At 42.9% G+C, this 23,977-nt stretch overlaps 1 protein-coding gene across 1 annotated transcript in view; it reads right to left on the reverse strand.

Moving 5' to 3' along the window:
- The window catches only part of LOC113601811 (translation initiation factor IF-2-like), a 175,191-nt gene that overhangs the window by 138,127 nt on the left and 13,087 nt on the right, over positions 1 to 23,977 (reverse strand). The window lies entirely within an intron of this gene.

Below are 23,977 nucleotides of genomic sequence, written 5' to 3' on the forward strand. Positions count from 1 at the left end.
ACACAGGCAGGAAGAGATGACCAGCTCCTTCTCAGTTCCCTCCAGTCCCTCAATATTATTTCCCACCCTGACAAGATGCGCCAAACCTGGCTTCTTGGTGCCAAACCCCACTCCCTACATAAAGGGGAAATGACAACATTCTGAAATGGAAAAAAGATGGATGCCTCCTCTAAGAAAAGAAATCCTTTTGGGACAGCCAAGGGGGAGGGAAATTAACATTTACTACATGCTCGCCATGCATTTCAACTATGGTTTTGTCCATCGTTTCAGTACTACAGAAAGGGAAACTGAGGCCTCAAATGCTAATTATGCAACTTGCCCAAAGTCATAGCACTACTGAGGGGTGGGGGTCTCTTTATGAGCAGAACACAAAGGCCTAGAGGCCAAGGTGGTGATGCAGCAAAGAAAGAGTATGTGGAAAGGGCAGAGCTGGGTAGAAAAGCAAGTCACTAGGCATTTGAGTTTATTTTTTAAATCTTGAATTCCTAAAAGAAAGGAATGTGCATATGGGATATGTGACATTTCTGGTAAGTTATCAAAAAATAATAGATTTCCCTCCTTCCCCCAGGGAAACCATCCCCAATCTAAGTCTAAATACTGGAGCCCATGATGGAACTGGCATACAACCTTGGACAAGCCATTTAATCCTTTGGAAAGAGGCATACTGGAGACAACCCAGAAATGAGCCAGCAGAAGAGGGAAATTGGAGGCTGCTGCACGAATGACTAATTCTGGGAATGTGGATGCGTGGATGCAGAAGAGCAGAGGGAAACCAGCAGATGCCTGGAAAGGGGGGTGAGGGCTGATGGCCACACCTGTCTCCCTGGGAGGCCTGGGATCAGGGAGGGTGCTCATTATAATCTCTATGTTGCTAAAACCTCATCTGATCCCATTACTGCCCCTGGCAGGGCCTGGGGCCTAGGAGGTATTCAGTGATGAGTTAGGAAAAGAGCAAAAAGGAGATGGAATCCTGTGCTCAATTGGAGAAGGTAGGGTTCTAAGAGGTTCCTAAAAGGCTAATGTCTTTGGCACAAAGTACATGTTCAATATCTATTTACAGCATGAATTAATAAATCAGGATATCTAGTTTCTGACCCAACTCTGCTTCTCCATGAATCTAAACTAATCAATTTAGCTTCTCTGGGTCTCTACAGTAGAGACTGGACCAGACAACCTCCAGCTCAAGTGCTCTACGGCCCCACGGTGTACCTTCTCATGAAGGAGAGTGGGGTTGACACAATAGGACATGGAGTCTGGACACCAGCCCAGGGGCCAAGAATCTTCTCTAAAGGATTACAGGAAACAATGCAAAAAAATTATCTAATATTTCTCATCCCCCCCCCACACACACACACGCACCCCACTCCTTCTCATCTCCGAGATCACCCTTACCAGCCTGGTAAAGGTTTCAGCATGGCGTGCCAACTCAGGAATGCCTAATCCCAAGCCCCCAACAATCCCTCAAAGACTCCCATCTATGTGGCCCTGTGTTACATCGAATATGAGATCCATTTCCCAGCTTTTCCTCAGGCATCCTATCCTTCATCTGTGCCCACCACTCATCAAGCCTTCCACAGTGCCAGAGGGGCATGGGCGCAGGCTCCAGCCTCATACTCCCTCCCCAACACTTATGGCTGATTGACTTTGGGCAGCCATTTACCCATTCTGACTCAGTTCCTCATCTGTGAAATTGGGTAATAATGCCTACCCACAGGCTTTTTGCAAAAATTAAATGAGAGAGTGAACATAAAGTGCCCTGCATGCTGCAATGGGGGTATTGCAGTAGGAGAGATTGGGCTCAACTCCCAAAACAACAAGGACAAATCAGGATTTACAGCCACTGACCAGAGTAAGGAGTCAGTGGATGGAAAACTACTAAGAGGAGACATCACAGGTAGGAGATTTGTGCTAAACCGACTTAACAGGATTCTTGCTGAAGACACGTCAGGGTGATCAGACACCAAGGGTGTGTGGAATGAAGAATTTGATCATACATCAAGGGTGATCACATATCACAGATGGGGGATTTCTTCAAACTGACTTAGCAGGATTTAGGATTCAAAAACTGGGCTTAGCAAGTACAGACACAGAAGCCCACAGTCAAGGCTTAACCAAAAACAGGGGTCAAAGAAGCCTAACTGCCGTTTGGTCAAGGGGAGGATCTTGGTCACCTGCCGTGATGGTCCAGCTAACAGTTATCAAGTGAGACACTAAGACTTAGTGTTCTGAATCTTCAAAATAATCTTGGAAGGCAGGGACGAGAATCATCATCCCTGTTTCACTGATAAGGAAATGAAGGCACCAACAGGTTAAGTATCTTGCCCAAAGTCAGACTGCTAGTCAATGACAGAACTGGGATTGGAACCCAGAAAATCTGGCTCCAAAGCCCATAGCCAGCTGACACGACTTCTCATCTCATCCATTCTTTGATAGATTTCATGCTTAATTATTCTCTCTACCACCAGTCTGGGGCACAGAGACCCAAAGAGATAGGGCTCTCATACCATCCTGTTTTTTAATGGGCCATCCCTTCACATCCTTAATAGGTACTTTGGGGCCTAGAAAGATAAGCCATTGTAATGATTGCTCCATAATGTGATTTGACCAACAAAAACATTGGTACACAAAAGAAGAAACCAGAGCAGATTTCTGCATTAGTTTCTATTTTTGTTGGGTTCTGCTTTTGTCTGATAATAAGGGGGATGAGACTGAGCCTGAGCACTCATCTGCAGCAAGAATTTTTTATTACCAGAGCCTGGAAAACAAAATGAGTTTTAATTTCTTCCAATTTTATTTCAACTTTGCCAGTGGACATCTGTGCTCATGGACTTGGAAGCCATAATACAAGGCTAACACTTTCCAATAATTTTCTTTTGATAATTTCTCTGACAGTGTTGAAAAAAAAAAGGCCCAAACATGGATTAAACATCACATGACAATACTTTCCCAATTCTATGTAGCAAACTGATACTTTCCTTTTTCTACCAAGATAAGGGGGAGGGGGGGGAATTATTTAATAGGAAAAACAGCAGGCTAGGCATGAGGGAACTTGGGTTCTCATTCTGGCTACCTGCTTTCTAGCTGTGTGACCTGGGGTAGGTGACTCACCTCTCTGAGTGTCTGTTTCCAAAATGGGAAATGAGATGTTTAGACTACCCTGACCCCAAAGACTCTCCCAGCTCTGTAATGTCCTGAGTGATACAATATGGTGCCAAGAGACCTTCACAGTGTCAGCATTGTGGTTTTGGGCCTAGTTTGAGTTTACCTGGCTGACTGGCTAACCTAGAGGGGGTAATCCACAATTAGCTGTGCACATTTATGAGCATAAAAAAGGCAACATTCATGTCAGGGATCTCACATGACAGACAACATAAGTGAGGGCATCTGGCTGCGCAAGTAGATAATAGGGAGTGGTGTGGACAGTGGTGAACAGTGTCTCTGAAGGTAGCAGCTATGAAAATGCAGGCCTAGGGTGACCACAGTTTGATTTTTCAATAGAAGATGGAAGTCTAGATTTTTATGAGATTTCTCAATTTTTAAAACACTACTAGGACCCAGTTAGCAAATCCCAGGTTACATGTGCTAGATCTCCATGCCCTTCTCTTTGCTCCCAGAGTGCTCTGGACTTCCCCTTTCGAGCAGACCATCCATCCTATGTATTCATCTGCTCCTTGCTGAGCTCAGACCATTTTGAGAGTCATGAGTTCTATGTCAGTCTTGAGTAATAGTAAATATTTACAGTCAATAGTAAATGGAATAAAGTGTTCTTATTATATACAACTGAAGCCTCACAAATTACCACAGATTGTATGGCTTAAACATTACAATCTTTTTTTTTCCTCTCAATTCTGGAGGCTGGAAGGTCCAAGATCAAGGTTCTACCAGGGTTTAGTTTTGGGGGAGGCCTCTCTTCATGGCTTTCAGACAGCCACCTTCTTGCTATGTCCTCACATGGCCCTTCCTCAGTGCATGAGCTAAGAGAGAAAGCGATCTCTTCAGAGCCCCTTCTTATAGGGACATTAACCCTACTGGATCAGGGCCCTACCCTTATGACCACATTGAATCTTACTTCCTTAGAGTCCCCATCTCCAAATATACACTGAAGGTTAGGGCTTCCATGCATGAACTGGGGTGAAGGATACAAACATTCAGTCTGTAACACTCACCTAATTCCAATCCACAAAAATTTATTGAAGGGCTGGGGAGGGAAAAGAGAAGAAACTGAGTCCAGAGGGCAATGGTGCCAGGAGATGCAGAGGCCCTCTGCCAAGCTTGTTTGTGCCTCTGCCCCTTCCTAGTGGCCAGCACTTCCTTGCACCAAGGCTGCCACTGAAAACAGCCCTCACTCGTCACCTTGCTGATGCTCCTCACTCTTCTGCTCTTACTTACTTAGCTGAACGATGGGCTCTCCCAGGACCACGACCCTCGGCTTTCTGACAGGCCAATGCACATGGAGAACTGGCTGGGCCACCGCCAGCATACACATGCATCATCTGCCTCCTTACCACAAACCTGCCAGGGAGACAGCATTATCTTTACTTTTCTAATGAGAAAACTTGGGTCCAGGCAGGTGGAGTAACAGGCCAAGGTCTCATGGCTTGTAAATGGCAGGGCCCAGATCTAAACCCAGTCTGCTTGGCAACAATGCCCCTGCTCCACCCCTTGAGCCTGACTGCTTTCTTGCCACTCACCCTATCCACCAGGTGTCCTGTCCCCAACCTAGAACTTTCAGATGGTAAGAGTCAGCACCTGAACTCCAAACTTGGCTCCTCACCTTCTCCAGATTCTGCCCCTTCCAAAGGAAGACACTTCATGCCCCAGCTGATCACCATTTACCTCAGAGCCAGCTGCAGGTAGGTAGTGATCCATGGTGACTAGCTTCTGGGGTCCCAGCAAGACCGCCTCCCACAGAAGTGGTTTCTTAACACCCTGCTTTCTGATGCTGCAACTTCCATTGTTTTAGCTTCCTAAGTCAATCCCTGATAATGAAGCTTGGCTAATCATCAGAATCATTCAGGAAGTCTTTTTTTTTTTTTAATTTGTTGAAAAAGCTCATTGGTTTCTCTCCTGTTTATAAAAGTAACAAATATTTATTATCAAATTTTGAATAATATATAAAGATATAAGGAAGAGACTAAAACTCACCTGAAATGCCACTCTGCAATAACCATCACAGATACATCTATTACCATAAATTCATGCATTTTGTTAGGAATGCATGTTATAGATACATGTAACTTTTATGTGGTCTTATCACCCATGCTGTTTTTTTTATTGCTACCTCTTTAAATGTAGTACCCGAGGCAGGGGGTGGCAGGGGGATTACCGTTTTATTCTACCTCTGACCCCTTTGGCCCATAGTCCTTGGTCCAGGTCACCAATGTTAACAACCTTTCTCTATGTTCATCAATCATAAGTAGATATGCAGACAGGCATAGGATGATGATGATGATGATGATGGTGGTGACAATAATGAGAAGTTTAAAAGGGAGATGTGGATTATCCTTGATTTAGCCTTTTATTTTTAATATATTTTTAAATGATATTTGTTTTTGAGAGAGAAAGAGAGAGCACGCGAGTACGCATAAATTAGGGGAGGGGCGGAGAGAGAGGGGGAGAGAAAGAGAATCCTAAGCAGGTTCCTTGCTGACAGCAGTGAGCCTAATGCAGAGCTCAAACTCATGAACCATGAGATCATGACCTGATCTGAAGTGGGACACTTAACCAACTGAGCCACCCAGGTGCCCCTGATTTATCCTTTTATAAAAAGGAATCATATACATTTCTCTGAGTCTTGATTATCATTTAATAATACCTCATAGGAATACCTCTTAGTCATCTTTTCTAAAACTACAAAACACTCCATTATGTTGATAATTATAATCCATTAAACCAGTCCCCCATTGATGGGAACTTTATGTCTTATTTTTGTCACTATGAATAACAATGCAGTAAACATCTCAAGACATATCTATCCATACTCTCTTCTATTCTATGAAAGAGAGACTCTGGAATGGCACTGTTAGGTTGAAATGATGTGTGTTTTTTATTTTCTTCACTCATTCCAAAATGTTGTAGCAATCTGCATTTCTACCAAGAGTGTGGAACTATATTCTCTACTGCTTCCCACTGGTAGTGTTATCAGGCTTTAACTTCTCATAATCCAGTAGGTAGAAACTGATATCCCATTGTTATCTGCTTGTGCATTTCCCTGCCTACCAGAGAGCTTGAACATCTTTTACTGTTCATTGGTCATTTGGGTTTGCACTTCTATGAACAGTCTGTCCTTATCCTCTGCCTATTTTTCATTGGATTGTTTGCCTTTTTGTTATCAATTTATAAGATATGAATCCACTGGGATAGAGAGAAGCTCACAGTTTGTTTAATCTCCTTCTCCATCCTCCCAGGAGCAGCCAGACTACATGCACCAGCCTCCCTCCTGCTTAGACATATCCACAGACTGAAGTGTAGCTGGTCAAGTGTGGGGAGAAGCACTGTGTTCTACTCCCACAAAACTGCCCCCTGGTGAGCCTCCCTGTCTTTTCCCCAACAGCTTTTGAAGCCATGTGTTAAAGACAGAGACACACAAAATGGAGGGAGCCTGGGTTCCTGAATCTCTGCCTAGAAAAGAGCTGCTGGCCAAACAAGACTACCCATTGGGGACCACTTATGAGTGACAACCTCATAGCTACTGTGTTAAGCCATAAAGAATGGCGGGTTTATATGTACAGCAGTTAGTGGTGCCCTAACTAATACACCCACCACCTGCCATGTGTGTTATAACTCTTTTCCCCAAACTATCATTTGTGTATCCACTTTGTAGTAAAATGTAAATTTTAAGATGTCTATATTTTCTTGTACTCTTGCATTTTATAGCTTCTATATTTTCTGTCTAAAATGGTCTCTTGGAAGCTTTTCAGAAGTACTGATTCTAAAATCCATCCTAGAAATTTCTGCTATAAGCAAAGTGGAGTGGAGCCAGGAAATCTAGATATTTTTAAAGCTCCCTGGAGGATTCTGCTCCTTTCCCAGGATTGAGAGTGTTGCTTAGGCCAGTAAGGTGGCAGCCCCTTCCACAGTGGAAGTAACTCTGGGGGTAACGACCAGCCCTATCACCCACTGATGCCTCTGAGAATCAGCTTACCTGTCATCTAAAAGTAGATTCCTAGAAGCATTTGGAGAGAGCCTAACCTGAAGCTAGGTGTTAGCCCATCATTGTGGGGAGGCCCTAAGTTCAAATCCTGACTCTTCCATTTGTTAGTATGTGCCCTTGGGCAAGAAACTTAACTTCTCTGGGCCTCATTTCTCCTTCCCTACAAAATTAGGGTTCCTACGTTGTGACTTTAACTTTAAGGGTCAAGGCAAAGATAAAGATACATATAAAATACTTAATCCTAAAATTGGTATATGGGAGAAGCCCCCCAAAATTGTTACTGTTAACTCTATATTAGAGAGACACTAAATACCTTGCCTATATGTACACATTAAAATACACACACACACACACACACACACACACACACACACAGAGAACGGTTTAGCTTTACAAGCATAGAACGATTCCAGAAATTCTCTGAATCTCTCAAAGTTTGCTTAATTCTATGTGTGTTGTATTGGAATATTTGTTCATGTGTGTGAGTTTGTGAGGTGTGGTATGTTTATGTATTTGTGTGTGTGTGTTAACGCATGTGTGTGAAAAGCATTACGTTTAACTGTAAGGACTACAAACTCTTCAAAAAAATGTAGATGCTGTGACAACAATGCATGAATAACTGTTTAGGGTGGTTTCTGACTAAATCAACAGAAACTGATGATACATAGATATATACAACTCAAATCTATTGGGGGGTGACCCTGTGCCAGACCATGTGGTAATAAGGGTGTTATTTGCTCTCTATTCACCCATGAATAAGCCCATGAAATTGCATGTTACTATTCCCACTTACAAGATGAGGAAACTGGAGCTTAGAGAGGCTTAAGTAGTCACAGAGCTATGAAAGGGTAGAGTCAGAGTGTGCCCCCAAATGCAAGGTTTCTTTTGGGGATGATGAAATTTTCCTAAAATTAGATCGTGGTGATGCGTGCACAACTCTGAATATATTGCTGTTATACACTTCAAAATGGTGAATTTTATGATATGTAAATTATATCTCAATAGAGCTATTAAAAAAAAAAGTGCACCCAGGTCTGCCTGACTCCAAAACTAGATTTGTGTAAAATGTTTTCTGGTTTAAAAAAACCTGTCTTTAATGTGCATCACTTTGTTGATGTCCAAACTGCCCCTTCTTCTCCCAACACCACAAAGTACCTGTTGAACCCCACAGGCCTGCGGGAGGGAAAGGATAAATAAACAAAGCCAAAACTCTTGTGTGGCCTCTCAGGCCAGATGATCAGCAAAACCACAGAGAGGCCAGGGGTGGGTGTCGAAGTCAGGAATCAGAGTGGGGTGTGTGGGAGAGCGGGCAGCCAGGGCAGATGGTGCCCTTCCACACTCACCAAAACTGCCACAAATCCTCTATAGTCCATTCACAATGTGGGCTGGCTAGGCTTAGCTTAAAACTCAAATCTGGGGAGGTGGGGCCTGGGTGGCTCAGTCAGTTAAGTGTCCAACTTCAGCTCAGGTCATGATCTCACAGTTTGTGGGTTTGAGCCGCACATTGGGCTCTGTGCCGATGGCTCAGAGCGTGGAGCCTGCTTCAGATTCTGTGTCTCCCTCTGTCTCCCTGACCCTCCCCCACTTGTGTTCTCTCTTTCAAAAATAAATAAACATTAAAAAAATTTTTTTAATTAAAAAAACAACCTCAAATTGGATCTTGTGGATCCCACCAAAAACCCTCCACAGTTCCACAGCTTTGCATTTAGAGTTAAACATGAAGCCTTTATCACAAAACCCAAATCCCTTAAGACCCAAGGCCACATGACCCCCTGTTCTCTAGCCACTCCAAGACTGCACAGTCAGTCCCCCAACTGCAAGTGGGTACTCAAGTCCTCATGCTTCTGCCCCCTTACACTGTTCCTCATCTTGCTCCTGTGAAGGATCCTACTCAGCTTCAGATTCCATTTTAACATTTTCTGTGTTGTCCTCCTCTGCCCTCTCTCTCGCCCAGGGCCCCCACCTCCTAGCTCTCCACTTACACTTCCTTCAGGTCCTTATTTTTGCATTTTTCACATGACATTGTCACCATTTGTTTCTTGCCATCTTCCTCCTCTCTCTGCAGCCCTATCACTACAGATCCACAAAGCCAGCTGCCCACTTCACCTCTCCACTTAGAAGAGGCACAGGCACTGTTTTGGGCTGAATTTTGTCCTCCAAAAAGACATGTTGAAGTGCTGACCAACCCCAGGTCCCTGTGAGTATGATCTTACCTAGAATAGGGCCTCTACAGGTGTAATTAGTTAAGATGAGGTCATACTTGGAAAGGGAGAAGATATTTGCAAATGACATATCAGATAAAGGGTTAGTATCCAAAATCTATAAAGAACTTATCAAACTCAACACCCAAAAAACAAATAATCCAGTGAAGAAATGGGCAAAAGACATGAATAGACACTTCTCCAAAGAAGCCATCCAGATGGCCAACCAACACATGAAAAAATGGTGAACATCACTCATCTTCAGGGAAATACAAATCAAAACCACAATGAGATACCACCTCACACCTGTCAGAATGGCTAACATTAACAACTCAGGCAACAACAGATGTTGGTGAGGATGTGGAGAAAAAGGATCTCTTTTGCATTGTCGGTGGGAATGCAAGCTGGTGCAGCTACTCTGGAAAACAGCATGGAGGTTCCTCTAAAAATTAAAAATAGAATTACCCTATGACCCAGCAATTGCACTACTAGGCATTTACCCAAGGGATACAGATGTGCTGTTTCAAAGGGACACATGCACCCCCATGTTTATAGCAGCACTATCAACAATAGCCAAAGTATGGAAAGATCCCAAATGTTCATCGATGAATGAATGGATAAAGAAGATGTGGTATATATATACAATGGAGTATTACTCAGCAATCAAAAAGAATGAAATCTTGCCATTTGCAACTACATGGGTGGAACTGGAGGGTATTATGCTAAGTGAAATTAGTCAGTCAGAGAAAGACAAACATCATATGACTTCACTCACATGAGGACTTTAAGAGACAGAACAGATGAACATAAGGTAAAGGAAGTAAAAATAATACAGAAACAGGGAGGGGGACAAAACATAAGAAACTTTTAAATAGGGAGAACAAACAGAAAGTTACTGGAGGAATTGTGGGAGGGATGAAGGGCTAAATGGGTAAGGGGCTTTAAGGAATCTACTCCTGAAATCATTGTTGCACTGTATGCTAACTAACTTGGATGTAAATTAAAAAATAAATAAATTATTTTTTAAAAAGATGAGATCATACTGACTCAAGTGGACCTGCCTTCAATTTGACTGGTGCTCTTGCAAAAAGAGAAGACACAGGGACGAGAGATACACAACGAAAATAGCATGTGATGATGGAGGCAGAGACTGGAATGATGCAGCTATAGCCAGGGAACCCCAGAGACTACCAGCAACCACCAGAAGCTGGAAGCCGCAGAGAAGGATCCTTCTCTAGAGCTTTCACAGAGAGCGTGGCCCTGCTGATATCTTTATTTCAAACTTCTATCCTCCAGAATCATGAAAGAATAAATTCCCATTGCTTTAAGCCCCTCCAGTTTGTGGTAGTTTGTTACAGCAGCCCTAGTAAACTCATAGAAACACCATATACCTACATCAAGGTGAAGGCTAGCAGAATATGCCACCTCAAAATAATGCCACGTTGACATAAGGATTATTTTGAGCTGAAAGGAATTAAGAAGCAGATACAAGCTCTCCTCTACTTGTCTAAATTCGGGACATAAATTTGTAAAGGTGTTCCCGCTCCCCTCTCCACCAGGATGGACAGAAGTTCATCACTAGAGACAACTCCAGGCCCTCATCCACTCAGAGATGGCACCAAGGAGCCTACATTACAAACTATTAACTGTCCCTTCTCTTCTACTAGTTACACCATATATTTGCCCTCCTACAGCTTGTTGCCCTAGAAACTCAAAGTCCTTTTCCATTGTCATGTCACTTCCCTAAAAATATATTGGTTTTTCGTTTCTTTGTTTGTTTTTAAGATGTTGTATAAGCCCAAGTTCTAGCCACTCCTTTGAGTTACTCATCTCTGGGTACTCCCATGTGTATGTGTAATGCAATGTCAATAAACTTCTGTTTATTTTTCTCTTGTTAATCTGTCTTTTGTCAGTGCAATTTACAGAGTCCTAGCCAGTGAGCCTAAGATGGGTAGAGGGAGAAAGATTCTCTCCTCTACAAGGGCCAAATCTGATTTCATAACTGTGTTTCCAAACTGGCCTCTTTGATCACTTTTAGCACACCTAAACCTGTTACATTAGCCAGAAATCCACAAGCAGTGCAGCCAACTTCCTCGCCCTCATATCCCCATTTCCAATTCATCAGAGTCTTGTTGATTTTATATGCTAAATATCTCTGGAAACTGCTCCCTTCTCTCCAGCTCCACTGTACCAACCTTGTTAATCACCTCTCACTGGACTACTGGCCTCCCCACACCCATTCTTGTGCACCCCATATTTCTCCACACCACAGCCACAAGGTCATTGAAAAAGAATTCTGATCATGGGTCCCCATGCCTGCTTAAAACACTTCCTGATTTCCCACTGCTCCCTAGGAGGAAGACAAAACTTTCTCCTCCAGCACAGTGGGTGCCACCTTCTGTCTCCCTCTGAGATCAGCTGCTTTTTGATCTTTGGGGGGGTTCTTTTAATATCCACACTCCCCCACCCACAAACCTTTTACTTCTACCTCTCTAGTTTCTAACTCCCAGCAACATTTCTTACATCCCTTTTTAATCCCCTCTCTTCCTCCAAACATTCTCCAGAACCTCTTATTTGCCATATGCCCATTTGCCCCCACATGTCTTTCTTTTCCTCCTCTCTCCCTGCACTTGATTAAAAAAAAAATCAACTTCAGTTTTCTGGCTAAGCTCTTCCCATTCCCCTCCAGCCTCTTTGCTACAGCATGAAAGTCCTGGAACCCTTCTGACAAATGGAAACGTTCTAATCATGGGAAGTCGGGAGAAAAGGGGTAGGAAGGGGCATAGGGATCAAAAGTTACTGCATAACGACAGCATCCACCTAGTCAATAGGAGAGGAGGGAGTATTCAAGTCTAAGTATCTTTTGGGAGATAGGGTAAATAGGAAAAAGTGGAGTTGTAGGAAAATGTCTACAGTTATTGATCTTACTCTAAAATGCTGACTATTCCAAAAGGTCCTAGCTATTATGATCCACACAGAGAAAACATGACATAGATACACACAAAACCATCATCAGATAGGTAGGATACCACACAGTGTTTTGATGTTTGGCAACAAGTGGCTAGATGGACAAATTCAAGCATAGGGGATAGTGGTGAGCTGTTTGATTATGTGTCATCAAAGCCAGGCACGAAAGATGGTGAGTGATAAACAACACTGACAAAGAAAGCTAAATTTTTGTGATTTTTCTGAAGGTTAATGAATTATGAGTCAACCATTTCCAAGTAAACAGTTCAAGCTGCATATCTAGGTCTTTGGGCAATAGTTAAAAATAAAGGAATACATTTGTATTTTCATTCACTTTTACTTTATTTTAGACAGAACTCCAGACTTGCAGAAAATTTACAAGAACAGCTAGTTATTTTATAAAATGTCCTCAATATGGGTTTGTCTGATACTTTGTCATCATTGGGTTCAGATTATGCCCCTTTGGTAGGAATGCCACATAAGTGGTGCTGAGCCCTTCTCATGCCCCATATCGGGAAGCAGTGGATTTTCATTTGAAAATAAAATATAACATAATATGGAGAGATTGTTCTGAAAATGATTGTGCAGTGATTATGTTTACTATAACAATGAGAACAAACAGCTTCTAGCAGAACCACAGTAGGAACAATCACAAACAATGGAGTTGTTTTCCAAGATGACACCAAGGCCTGGAGTTGTTTTCTTTATGACTACAGAAATTTTTCTGTCTGTCTAGTCCTGAGTCAATGTAAGCCCATTTGGCCTTTAAAGCTTTTTTAATCATTAAATTTAAAAAACAACTCTTTATTTGAGATGAGCAATGGGTGATATACGTAGGGGATGAATTACTGGATTCTACTCTTAAAATCATTTATTGCATTACATGCTAACTAACCTGGATGTAAAATAAAAAAATTTTTAAAATTTAAAAATAAAAAAATAAAATAATTAAAATATAAACACATCTTTAGGATATATCCATAAAATAGAATGCTCTACAGTCATTAAAATGGCGAGAAGGTGGGAATTGTATGAACAGACATGAAAATATGTCCAGAGTAGTTTTTTTTTAAGTAGGCTCTATGCCCAACATGGGGCTCAAACTCACAACCCTGAGATCAAGAGTTGCATGCTTCACCAACGGAGCCAGCCAGGCACCCCCAGAATAGGTTTTTTAAAAAGGGTACAAAGAAGGGGTGAAGGAAACCATCAACAAAACCAAAAGATAGCTACTGAATGAGAGAAGATATTTGCAAATGACATATCCAATAAAGGGTTTGTATCCAAAATATATAAAGAACTTACAAAACTCAACACCCCCTCCCCCCAAAAAAATCCAAACTCTTTATTGGATATGTCATTTGCAAATATCTTCTCTCACTCAGTAGGCTATCTATGGGCAAATGGGCTAATATTGGCCTAATGGGCAAAAGACATGAATAGACATATTTCCAAAGAAGATATACAGATGGCAAACAAACTCATGAAAAGATACTCAACATCACTCATCATCAGGGAAATACATATCAAAACTACAATGAGATATCTCTTTACACCTGGCTGAATGGCTAAAATCAACAACCCAAGAAACAGCAGGTGTTGGTGAGGATGTAGAGAAAGAGGAACCCTTTTGCACTGTTGTTGGGAATGTGAACTGATGCAGCCAGTGTGGAAAATAGTATGGAGTTTCCTCAAAAAGTAAAAAAAAAAAAAAAAAAATAGAACTACCCTACAATCCAGCAATCACACTATTGGATATTTACCCAAAGAATACAAAAATACTAATGCAAGGGATACATGCATCCTGATGTTTATAGCAACATTATCTACAATAGCCAAATGACTGATGGATGAAGATGTGATATATACACATACATACATATATATATACATACATATATATGTATATATATACATGTATATACATATATATACATAAATACATATATATGTATGTATATATATGTGTGTATATATATGTGTGTATATATATATGGAATATTACTCAGTCATAAAAAAGAATAAAATCGTGCCATTTACAACAACATGGATGGAGCTAGAAAGTATAATGTTAAGCGAAAGAAGTCAGAGAAAGATAAATCCCATATGATTTCACTCATATATGGAATTTAAGAAACAAAACAAACAAGCAAAGGAAAAAAAGAGAAACATTAGGTTAAACAAAGTTCAACAGTTTTCTTAATACAGAACTCATCAAAGTCCTTCATATTCAAATGGACACTTTGAATCTCCAAGAAAGAAGTTATAAGTACATTACTTTTGGCCCCAAAATTCTTTTTTTTTTTTTATTCAAAGAACATCTATGCTCAGGAATGATCCATGTGAAGGAGCCATAAGATAGAAGAAATGTAGGTTCCTGAGTCACTGCGTGGAGCTTCCCAAGAGAGCAGCCCTACCAGAACAAGTGATGGGCTATTGGGTGGGTGGGAAAGACACTTTTATTACGTTCAGCCACTTAACCCCAGGATTGTTTGTAATAGCAGTTAGATTATGCTGCCTAATGCCAAATGCATGCAGGTTTTTAAGTTATCTGCCAAAGAACAGATTATCTTTTTCAGTCTGGAGAGCTTTTGTCACAAACAGTCACAAACAATAAGCCACAAGGATTGCAGCCTTATTAAGTACAGGGCATTGTGATAAGCACTTTGCAAACATTATCTCATTTGATCCTCTTGACCACCTACTAAGGTAAATACTATCACTGCATCATTTCACAGATGAAGAAACTAAAGTTCATAGAGGTTAATAACTTGGAAATAGAAGTCCAGAATATGAATTCAGGGCAACTGGCTTCTGTATCCTTGCTCTTAATCACACTGAGGTCCTGCCAGGTAAGCCCTGGCAGGGTTATGAGGTCAGAAAACCTGGGTTTCAGGTGCCATGTGTTAATTACCTAGACCAACAGAACATAAAAATGACTGACAGACTTTCAGTCTTTTTATTTAGGTGAGTGCTTCTCAACCAGAGGTGATTTTGACTATATCTGGATACATTTTTGATTGTCACAGCTGGGGAAGTGCTACTGGAATAGTACCTCTGTAGCCAAGGATCTGCTAAAACATTGTACGGTGCAAAGGACAGCCCCCATACACAACAAAGAAGTATCTGGTCCAAAATATCATAGTGCCAAGATTAAGAACTCTGACCTACACATCTTGTATATTTTCCTGACAGCCCAATGTGTCCAGAATAAATATACACTCTTGGTTGGAATAAAAAGCATGCTTGAAAAGTCTGCTTTCTGTCTTAATACCTAAAAAAGTAGTGAAAGCAGTAACCAACAAGTGGCTTTTGGTGCTCAGAGATGTTGAGCCTTGGCCATCGTGGGAGGGAGTCCAGCCCAAAGAAGACTGGCCACGGATAAAGAATGTGGTTTGGCAAAATCTCAGGAACAATATATGGTGGCAGAATAGAAATTCTCTTGAAAGAATGCCAAACCTTTTTGGTTTCCTAGTAACATGATTTTCCTGAGATTTCTCTTATATTTGAATTTGCAATATCCCTATACCTATTTTAAATCAAGGCAACAAAAGAAATTAAAAAAAAAAGATGACATAACAGAATCAGAACTTCCTGGAGGAGGGAACCCTAAAAGACACCTGGTCCATTCCCTGCCCACCCCTCTGATGTATGGTGCTGCTGTTTTAACACCATATGATTGCAGGGTGGGGATGTCACCATCACAAGGATCTTGTTCCATTTCCAGAATATTCTGTAGAAAGCTCTCCTTCCCAAGGGCAGAAACTATCTTCTCTGAACTCTAATTCAGTCCAATGTCAGAAGTTGGTGAGGGAGGTAAAATAGGCACAAAGAAAAAGGGATGGAAAGTGTCCTTTGGTGAAAGCTTACTGGTCCCAGGCAGTGTACTTGGCACTGTATGTGTATTATTTTTATTCCTCCAACAATCCTTCTAATCCTTCCACTCCTCAGTTCTCAGCAGACTCAGGTTAGTGATCATGCACAGCCTCCTGCCAATGCCTATTGTCTCTTCTCTCAATGAAACATCTATTTTCACATAGAAACATCCCTTTGACATCCTGTTAATTAATTAATTAATTAATTAATTAATTCAGCACATATTTACTGAGCGCCTATGATATTCCAGGCTTGTGTCAGATATTGGCGATACAACTGTTGGTAGGTTGGCATCTAAGGACAGCAGGACCACCCATACTGTTGGCAAGAGAAGCCCTCAGTTTGGGGGCCATTATTGTCTGCACCAAAAAATCTGCAGGCTAAAACCCTACTCGCTGGCCTACCACATCAAGGATTCATCTCAGAGAAAGTGATGTCTAACTGGAAGGTAAAGGTCAGATACAAAGGGCTTCACCAGGTGCTGGAGACAGGGAATCATTCCAGGCAGAGGGAGTGGCCTGTGTGAATACCAGGAATGCACTCAAGGCACTGAAAACAGGTCCATGTGGCTAGAATGAAGAGTAAGGATCTGGGAGAAGCAAGAGTGATGCAGAGCATGGGCCCAGACTGTGGTGAGCCCTTCAGGTCATGTGAAGGATCTGGGTCTTTAGCCAAAGGACACCGGGACCACCGAAGCTGGGAGCAACAGAATTGATTCAACTTTAAGAAAGCCAGTCTTGAAAGCTGTGTGGAAAATGGGTCAAAAGTTGCAGAGGGGCCAGGAACTCTAGCTGGGAGGCCCTGTAGTTGTCCTGTGTCCTGTGGTGGGGTAGGGAAGGGTTGTTGATAGTGGGGATTGAGAAGTATAACTATGGTGGTGGAGAGGTTGGAAGAGCTTAGCCATTGCCCATAATCTCCATCAATTCATCTACAAAGTCACCCTAGCTAAACAGATCCTCAAATTTAAAGCAGGATGTTGGCTATGCACCTGTAGCTAAAAAAGGCCCCGCATTCTGCCTCTCTTCTACCAGAAGCCTCCCTATAGTGAATTTTACCCTTGTCTACCCTAAGGGTAGACAAGAATTGGTATTTGGACATGGGACACAGAGAGGGAGAGGAAGTAAGGATGCCCCCAATCCCTGGCTTAAGCAGCAAGAAGATGATGGAGTCTTTCAGAAGCCTGGAAAAAGAGCATGTTTAGTGGGGAGGAGCCATATAGAACAGAGCAGGGGGCACCTGTGGGTAGTCCAAGTGCAAGGAGAAGGATTGGGAGCCCCAGGAGAATCAGGGTGCAAAAGAAGACAGAGGACAAAAGGATGAGCCTGACAGCAGAGTGAACAGCCCTTTGACCTCCATGAAATATTCAGGAATGTCTGTAAAACTCTCAAAATGCTTGCCACGATGGTTGTTCCATGGAAACAAGTGTGACTGAGCTCTGAATCTGGGTGGATGTGAGAGAAAACAGGATGCAGGAAACAGAAGCTAAGGGGACCCCAAGATTGCCATACCCAGGGCTTCATCAGGCCATGGAAACATGTAGGATAGCAAGGAGGAGGGATGTCTAGGGAATTCCATCTAAAATTCAAGGAAAGTGGGAATCCCTAACCCACATCTGAATTATATACATCTGGGCCTTTGGTACAGGAGTTAATTTGCAGAAAGAGCTCCATTGCAGTACCAGTACCCCTCAGAAAAAGTTTGAAAACAACAGCATCAAAAGGGAATATTACTGGGGCGCCTGGGTGGCGCAGTCAGTTGGGCGTCCGACTTCAGCCAGGTCATGATCTCACGGTCCATGAGTTCGAGCCCCGCGTCAGGCTCTGGGCTGATGGCTCGGAGCCTGGAGCCTGTTTCCGATTCTGTGTCTCCCTCTCTCTCTGCCCCTCCCCCGTTCATGCTCTGTCTCTCTCTGTCCCAAAAATAAATAAAAAAACGTTGAAAAAAAAAATTAAAAAAAAAAAAGGGAATATTACTCAGCCATAAAAAATAAAGAAATCTTGACATTTGCAATGACACGGACTAAGCCAGAGAGTATTATACTAAGTGAAATAAGTCAGTGAGAGAAAGAAAAATATCATATGATATCACTCATACGTGGAAGGTAAGAAACAAAACAAATGAACAAAGAGAAAAAAGAGAGAGAGGCAAACTAAGAAACAGACTCGTAACTATAGAGAACAAACTGATGGTTACCAGAAGGGAGGTCGGTGGGGGGATGGGTGAACTTAGTGATGGGGATTAAGGAGTGCACTTGTGATGAGCACTAGGTGTCATATGGAATTGTTGAATCACCATACTGTACATCTGAAACTAATATAGCACTGTATGTTAACTAACTGGCATTTAAATAAAAACTAAAAAAAGCAGGGGGGGCGGAGATAAACCTCCAATGATGGAATGGTATGTTACTGTGTTATTAGAGCCACACTTGGTAGCAGAGGGGGAGTTTTGGCACCTTCCAAATCACACTCCCTGAGAGCAGCTGACTCCTTTGTGCCCCAGGGTACCCCCTGAAGAAGTGATCTGGGGAAGCCTGGGGAGGGCTGACCCTCTCTCTGCTGGTCAGGGGTCTTACCAGCAATCCCTGAAGAAGTGGTGAGACCCAAATGAAATAGCAACAGAAAACAACTTATACCGAGATGCCTCTCAATGAACCTAGGAAAATTGTGTACAATTCTGTGTTTTTGCCATTATTCCTAGAAATGAGGGGCCAACTTTCCCTATGAGTTTTACATCTGGGGGCTGAATGAAAACAGACTTAAACAGTTGCACAGAAGCTTCATAATCTCCTGGAAATCTCTTGGAACACTGAGGTAAATGTGGAAATTAAAGAAAAAAAAAGACTTTTCTGAAAAATAATTTGCAGTTTGAATGTTATCTGAAAACATTTTTTACATCATGTACATTTTCATTTCAGGCTCATCTTGTTGAAATAGGACTGTCTTTGTTCAATTTTTGTTTTGTTTTGTTTTGAAGCACGTAGTTATGCAAGAAGAGGCCTATGTTCCGCCTGCTAATAGAGTTTTTTGGGTACTTGTGCTGCATGTACCCACCTCCCCACCCCCCAATATAGTTAATTGACTCCTTAAGACTAAAAGGGTCCTGTTTCTCACTGTATCTTCAGCATGCCCAAGATCACACCTCACAAATAATAGGTGCTCAGTAAGAACCTGAAAATCTGAAGGAAATTGTGTGGGAAGCAGCAGCATGGCCTTTTCCTCAGGAGGGAAAAAAAAGTCATAGGGCAGCCATCTCAAAGGGCACTTGGTCTTCTGTTCTGAGTGTTCCAAGATAGCAGCGGCCAGGCCATAATTAGTTTTGTATCCCCACTCCTCCATACCCAGAAAGTACTTAGCAAATGTTTGATGGAAAAGAGCAGGCATGAGGGCCAGGAAAAAGAACATCTATATATCAAGGGAAGTACTACAAATCCAGGCCTTTCTCCCTCCTGCCATCAGGGAACTGTGGGCTGGAGGAGCTGCTGGCATAACAGAGCCATCACTGGTGAAGAATGGCAGGAAAGTTTCCAGGATCTTCATTCCTGGTGGGTAAACAATGTAGGCAAGATGCACAAATCAGTTCCTAATGCCTGGAGCTACACAGCACAGAGCCTCATAATCTCCATTCAGAACTTCCTTCTGAATACATTCAACTGTTAACATTTTTCCAGGAGGAGCTCTGGGGAAAGACAGATTTGGGTTTCAGCCCAAACCTCACCAATGACCACAGTTATGTGACCACAGGCAAATGACTTAGCCTTTCAGAGCCTCCATTTTCCCATCTGTAAAATAGAGATAAAATTTAGTAAGGCTGATTCATTGGGAAATATCAACACATGTAAAGCACAGTGCTTAGCACATATCAAGCACTCAGTGAATTTCCAGAGGGTAAGAGAGACTTACCCAGGGTGGGCCCTGACCAAAAGTGTGAGGTGGCACATGTCCGTCCAATAAGCCCTCTCATAGCTCCTCTCCCCTGCAGTGATTGCATGCAAACAGGCTCAACCTCAGGAATGGGGTGGGAGGACTAGCTGGGAGCATAAGGGGTGGCACTGATACAGGACCGGGCAGGGCTGGGGTTAAGGGGAACCAACCTGCAAGGTGGCCTGCTCCAACCCTGGTGTCAGGGGTGGAGGGCCGGGGGTGGCCAGGTAAAGGTTATAGAGGCCCAGGGAGGCCCCCATAGGAGGTTGCAGAGGGATGCAGGGGGAGGGATGGGGGTTATTTCCTCAAGGAAACTGGCAGGCAGTTTCCAGGGCCTCATCCAGGCAATCTGGGGCTCCAGACTGAACTCCTGGGCCCTCTGGGAGGGGGGCTATCATCCATAGTTTACTCCAAGCTTTCCAGGCATGTAGACTATGAATCAGGAGTACCTGCTCCTACCCACCACCCTCTCTGACTTCCTCATGGACCACCTTCACCATGCTTCCCCTGAGCTCCCAGAACCCCTCGCTGGTCCTCCAATACACTACCGGTTCTCCCGCTCAGATCTTTGCCCCCACTGCTCCCTCTGCTTGGGGTGCCTTCCCTATGTTGCTCACTGGCTTGCTCACCGCATACAGCTTCTGCCTGGCTGTCACCTCACCCAACAGAACTTCCCTGCCTGCCCATGTGAAATATCACACACACCTTCCCCCATCCCCAGCACTCTCCAGCCCCCTTACTTTCTTCACAGCACTTATCACCATCTAACCCATGATACACCTATTGGTGAATTTACTGTCTATCTCCTACATAATGTATGCTCCATGAGGGCAGGAATGTGTTCACTCCAGTATTTCCAGAGTCTAGCCAAATGCCTGGCACCTGAGCATGTAGCTCAATCAATATTTGATGAATGAATCAGTGAACGAGTGAGTGAGTGAGTGAACTGCCAAACCCTACCTACTGGTAGGTGAAGGATACCAGCATTCTGGGCTGGCTCCAGAGCAGGCCAGGACTGAGCCAGGACCTCATGAAGCTCACATGTACCAGTTGCCAGTGGTTGGGAATGGGGAGGAGGGGCTGAGTGCAGAGAAGGCAGAAGCTCACCCTGGGGCTCCCAGATACCTACTTTTACTATCCATCTGAGGATATTTTTTATTACGGGACTCTTGTACTCTGAAAACTTGCTTTTGATTCAGTAGCATGAACCACTTGATGGTGAAACTTCAGGCACTCTGGCCAGCAGGGGAGAGGTGTTGAGCTGTTTGCCTCACCCAAATCGGACCCCTTGAGTCACTTCATGCCTACTTGTAAGGCTAACTCCAATAGCAACCAAAAGGTCATCTATGCAGACAAGTAATTACAGAAGTTTGAGAATTTAAGTCTTAGTTTCAGTGGCATTAGCTAGATGAATGATGGCTTGTGGCTAGAGCTTGGATAGCATTCTTGCCCACAGGTCAGGGCTTTTTCTCTGTGGTGCTTAAAATCAATGTCTGGCAGAGGACACAGCGAGCAGGGTATCATTACTGTGAACAATTCATGACCCAAAGTGCAAGAATGTTCAAGTCCCACTCAGAAGCCCATGGTCATTATGCTTGCCCAATCTGCTCATGGCTGAAGAATTATTTCAATACCAAAAACACATTTCTCTAGTTCCTGTCCATATGTGGGAAGAAGTGGCAAATGTCTCTCTGTGACAGTGCCCAGAAATAAGCAGACTGAGACTGTCACATTGGTGAGTGTGACAGAAAACTCACCCACAGCCATGGCCGACGTCTGAGAGGTTTTCCCAAGAGCCTTCTTGAAGAAGCAATGATATTTTCCAGGGGAGGGTGGGGCATGGTGATGATAATATGGAACAGGCAAAAGAAAACAAAACACCCCATTCTGAAAGTGTGAGTTCAGAAAGTGATGATTGTGTAAGAGGCTCGTCCCTTGTAGATGGGTCACTGCTCTCACTCCTGCAGCTCACTTTCCATGCCTGCTGCATCCCAGGGCACCAAATCCCTCCTCAGCCAGGACCAGTTACAACAAAATCCCACTCCCAGGAAAGAGATGTACCTGCACAGTGTTCACTTGGATGGGTTTTGATCTATGCCTGGAGAAGTATTCTAACTTATGTGGGCCTCAAAGTTGTTATCAGTACCCACCATAACTGGAAAGTGAATGGAGTTTGAATCTCAGGTCTCCCAGTTAGCTGAGTGACCCTGGACAACTTATTAACCTCTCTGAGCCTCAGCTTCTTCATTTGTAAAATAAGACAACTTTATGCCCACGTGGTTGTTTCATCAGGATTAAATATGATTAAGTAAAATTGGGTACATAAAGGATCTATAACATGCCTGGGAGTGCTCAATAAACATTACCTTCCCTAAGCCCCTCATTATTTTGCTTACTAAATAATATAACTTTGCAGTGAATAATTATTCCTTCTAAATTCTGGTCTAGGGATGTCTGGGTGGCTCAGTTGGTTAAGCATCTGACTCTTGATTTTGGCTCAGGTCATGATCTCATGGGTTTGTGAGATTGAGCCCCATGTCAGGCTCTGCACTGACAGTGCAGAGTCTGCTTGGGATTCTCTCTCCCTCTCTTTCTGCCCCTCACCTGCTTGTACTCTCTCTCCCTTTCTCAAAATAAATTCTGGTCTAGACTGCCCCTTTTAGTTTCTTGTATTTTATTTTAGAGAATGTAGAATATTTTGGTTTTTAGCTATAGTAAAGCAATGTTGGAACCAACTCAGTCTAAGAACACTCTCAAATACTAGAGCGATTTGAGGGACATTTGTTCTCCCATTAATTTATTTATACCCCACCTTGCTCCAAAAGTATTTTGAGGAGGCTTACAAATATAAATATAGGAGGATACAAAGAGGGAAGAGTAGTTGTTATAAGTTGGTCACAAGATTGACCTGAGCTTCCTAGAAGCCAAAGCAAAGAGGGAATGCTGAGCAATGATAAGATTCACAGTGTTTGTTAGATACAACCTGCTCCCAGGTGGTATAATTATTCCTGCACTAAGCTCTAAGTGAACTCTGTCCCATCCTCAACACTATCTCCACAGAATAGCTGTCTCTGATCCTGTCTGTTGGTACAAAACATGGCACCACACCTGAGGGCTGCTCAAAAGATCCAGGGGTAGGATTTTATTCACAGTAATCAATAAAATGTACATCTGTCCCAGTTACTAGGTATGCATAACATACTGCCCCAAAACTTAGAAGCTCACAACTACCATTTTATCTTGTTTATAATTTTGTGGGCCAGGAAGTTGGGCAGGGAACAACAACAACAAACAGGGCAGGGAACAACTTCTTAATAGGAGGCCTATCAAGGTTATGCTGTAGAAAAGCATATGTATGGGAAACACCGTTGCTGCCATCTTTGGAAAATACAATCTGCTATATCACCACCCATAAGCACTATATCCTGCAACCAAGCTTTTGGTAAGAATTGAGTAGATGTAAAGTAGATATAAAAGGCTTAAAGGTATCTTTCTGGTGCCAAACACCAGGTGAGGAGGTCTTGGCTTAGTCTAAGGGGTATATTGCAGGTTTGACAGTCACAGTGACAATATGCTAAATGTTATCAACAGATCTGGGTCTCCATGTGCATCATTCTACTCAGGCTGCCTTAACAAAGTACCATAGACTGGTGCTTCTCACAGTTCTAAAGGCTGGAAGTCTGAGATCAGGATACCAGAACAGTCAGATTCTGGTGAGAGCTTTCCCCTCACTGGTTGCAGATGGCTACCTTCTCACTGTGTGCTCACATGACCTTTTCATTGTGTGAGCATGAATATGGGGGACAGGGAGATTGGGAGGACCTCTCTTATATCTCTTCTTATAAGGGCACTAATTC

The sequence above is a fragment of the Acinonyx jubatus genome, chromosome B3, assembly GCF_027475565.1.
Source record: "Acinonyx jubatus isolate Ajub_Pintada_27869175 chromosome B3, VMU_Ajub_asm_v1.0, whole genome shotgun sequence".
Lineage (NCBI taxonomy): Eukaryota > Metazoa > Chordata > Mammalia > Carnivora > Felidae > Acinonyx > Acinonyx jubatus.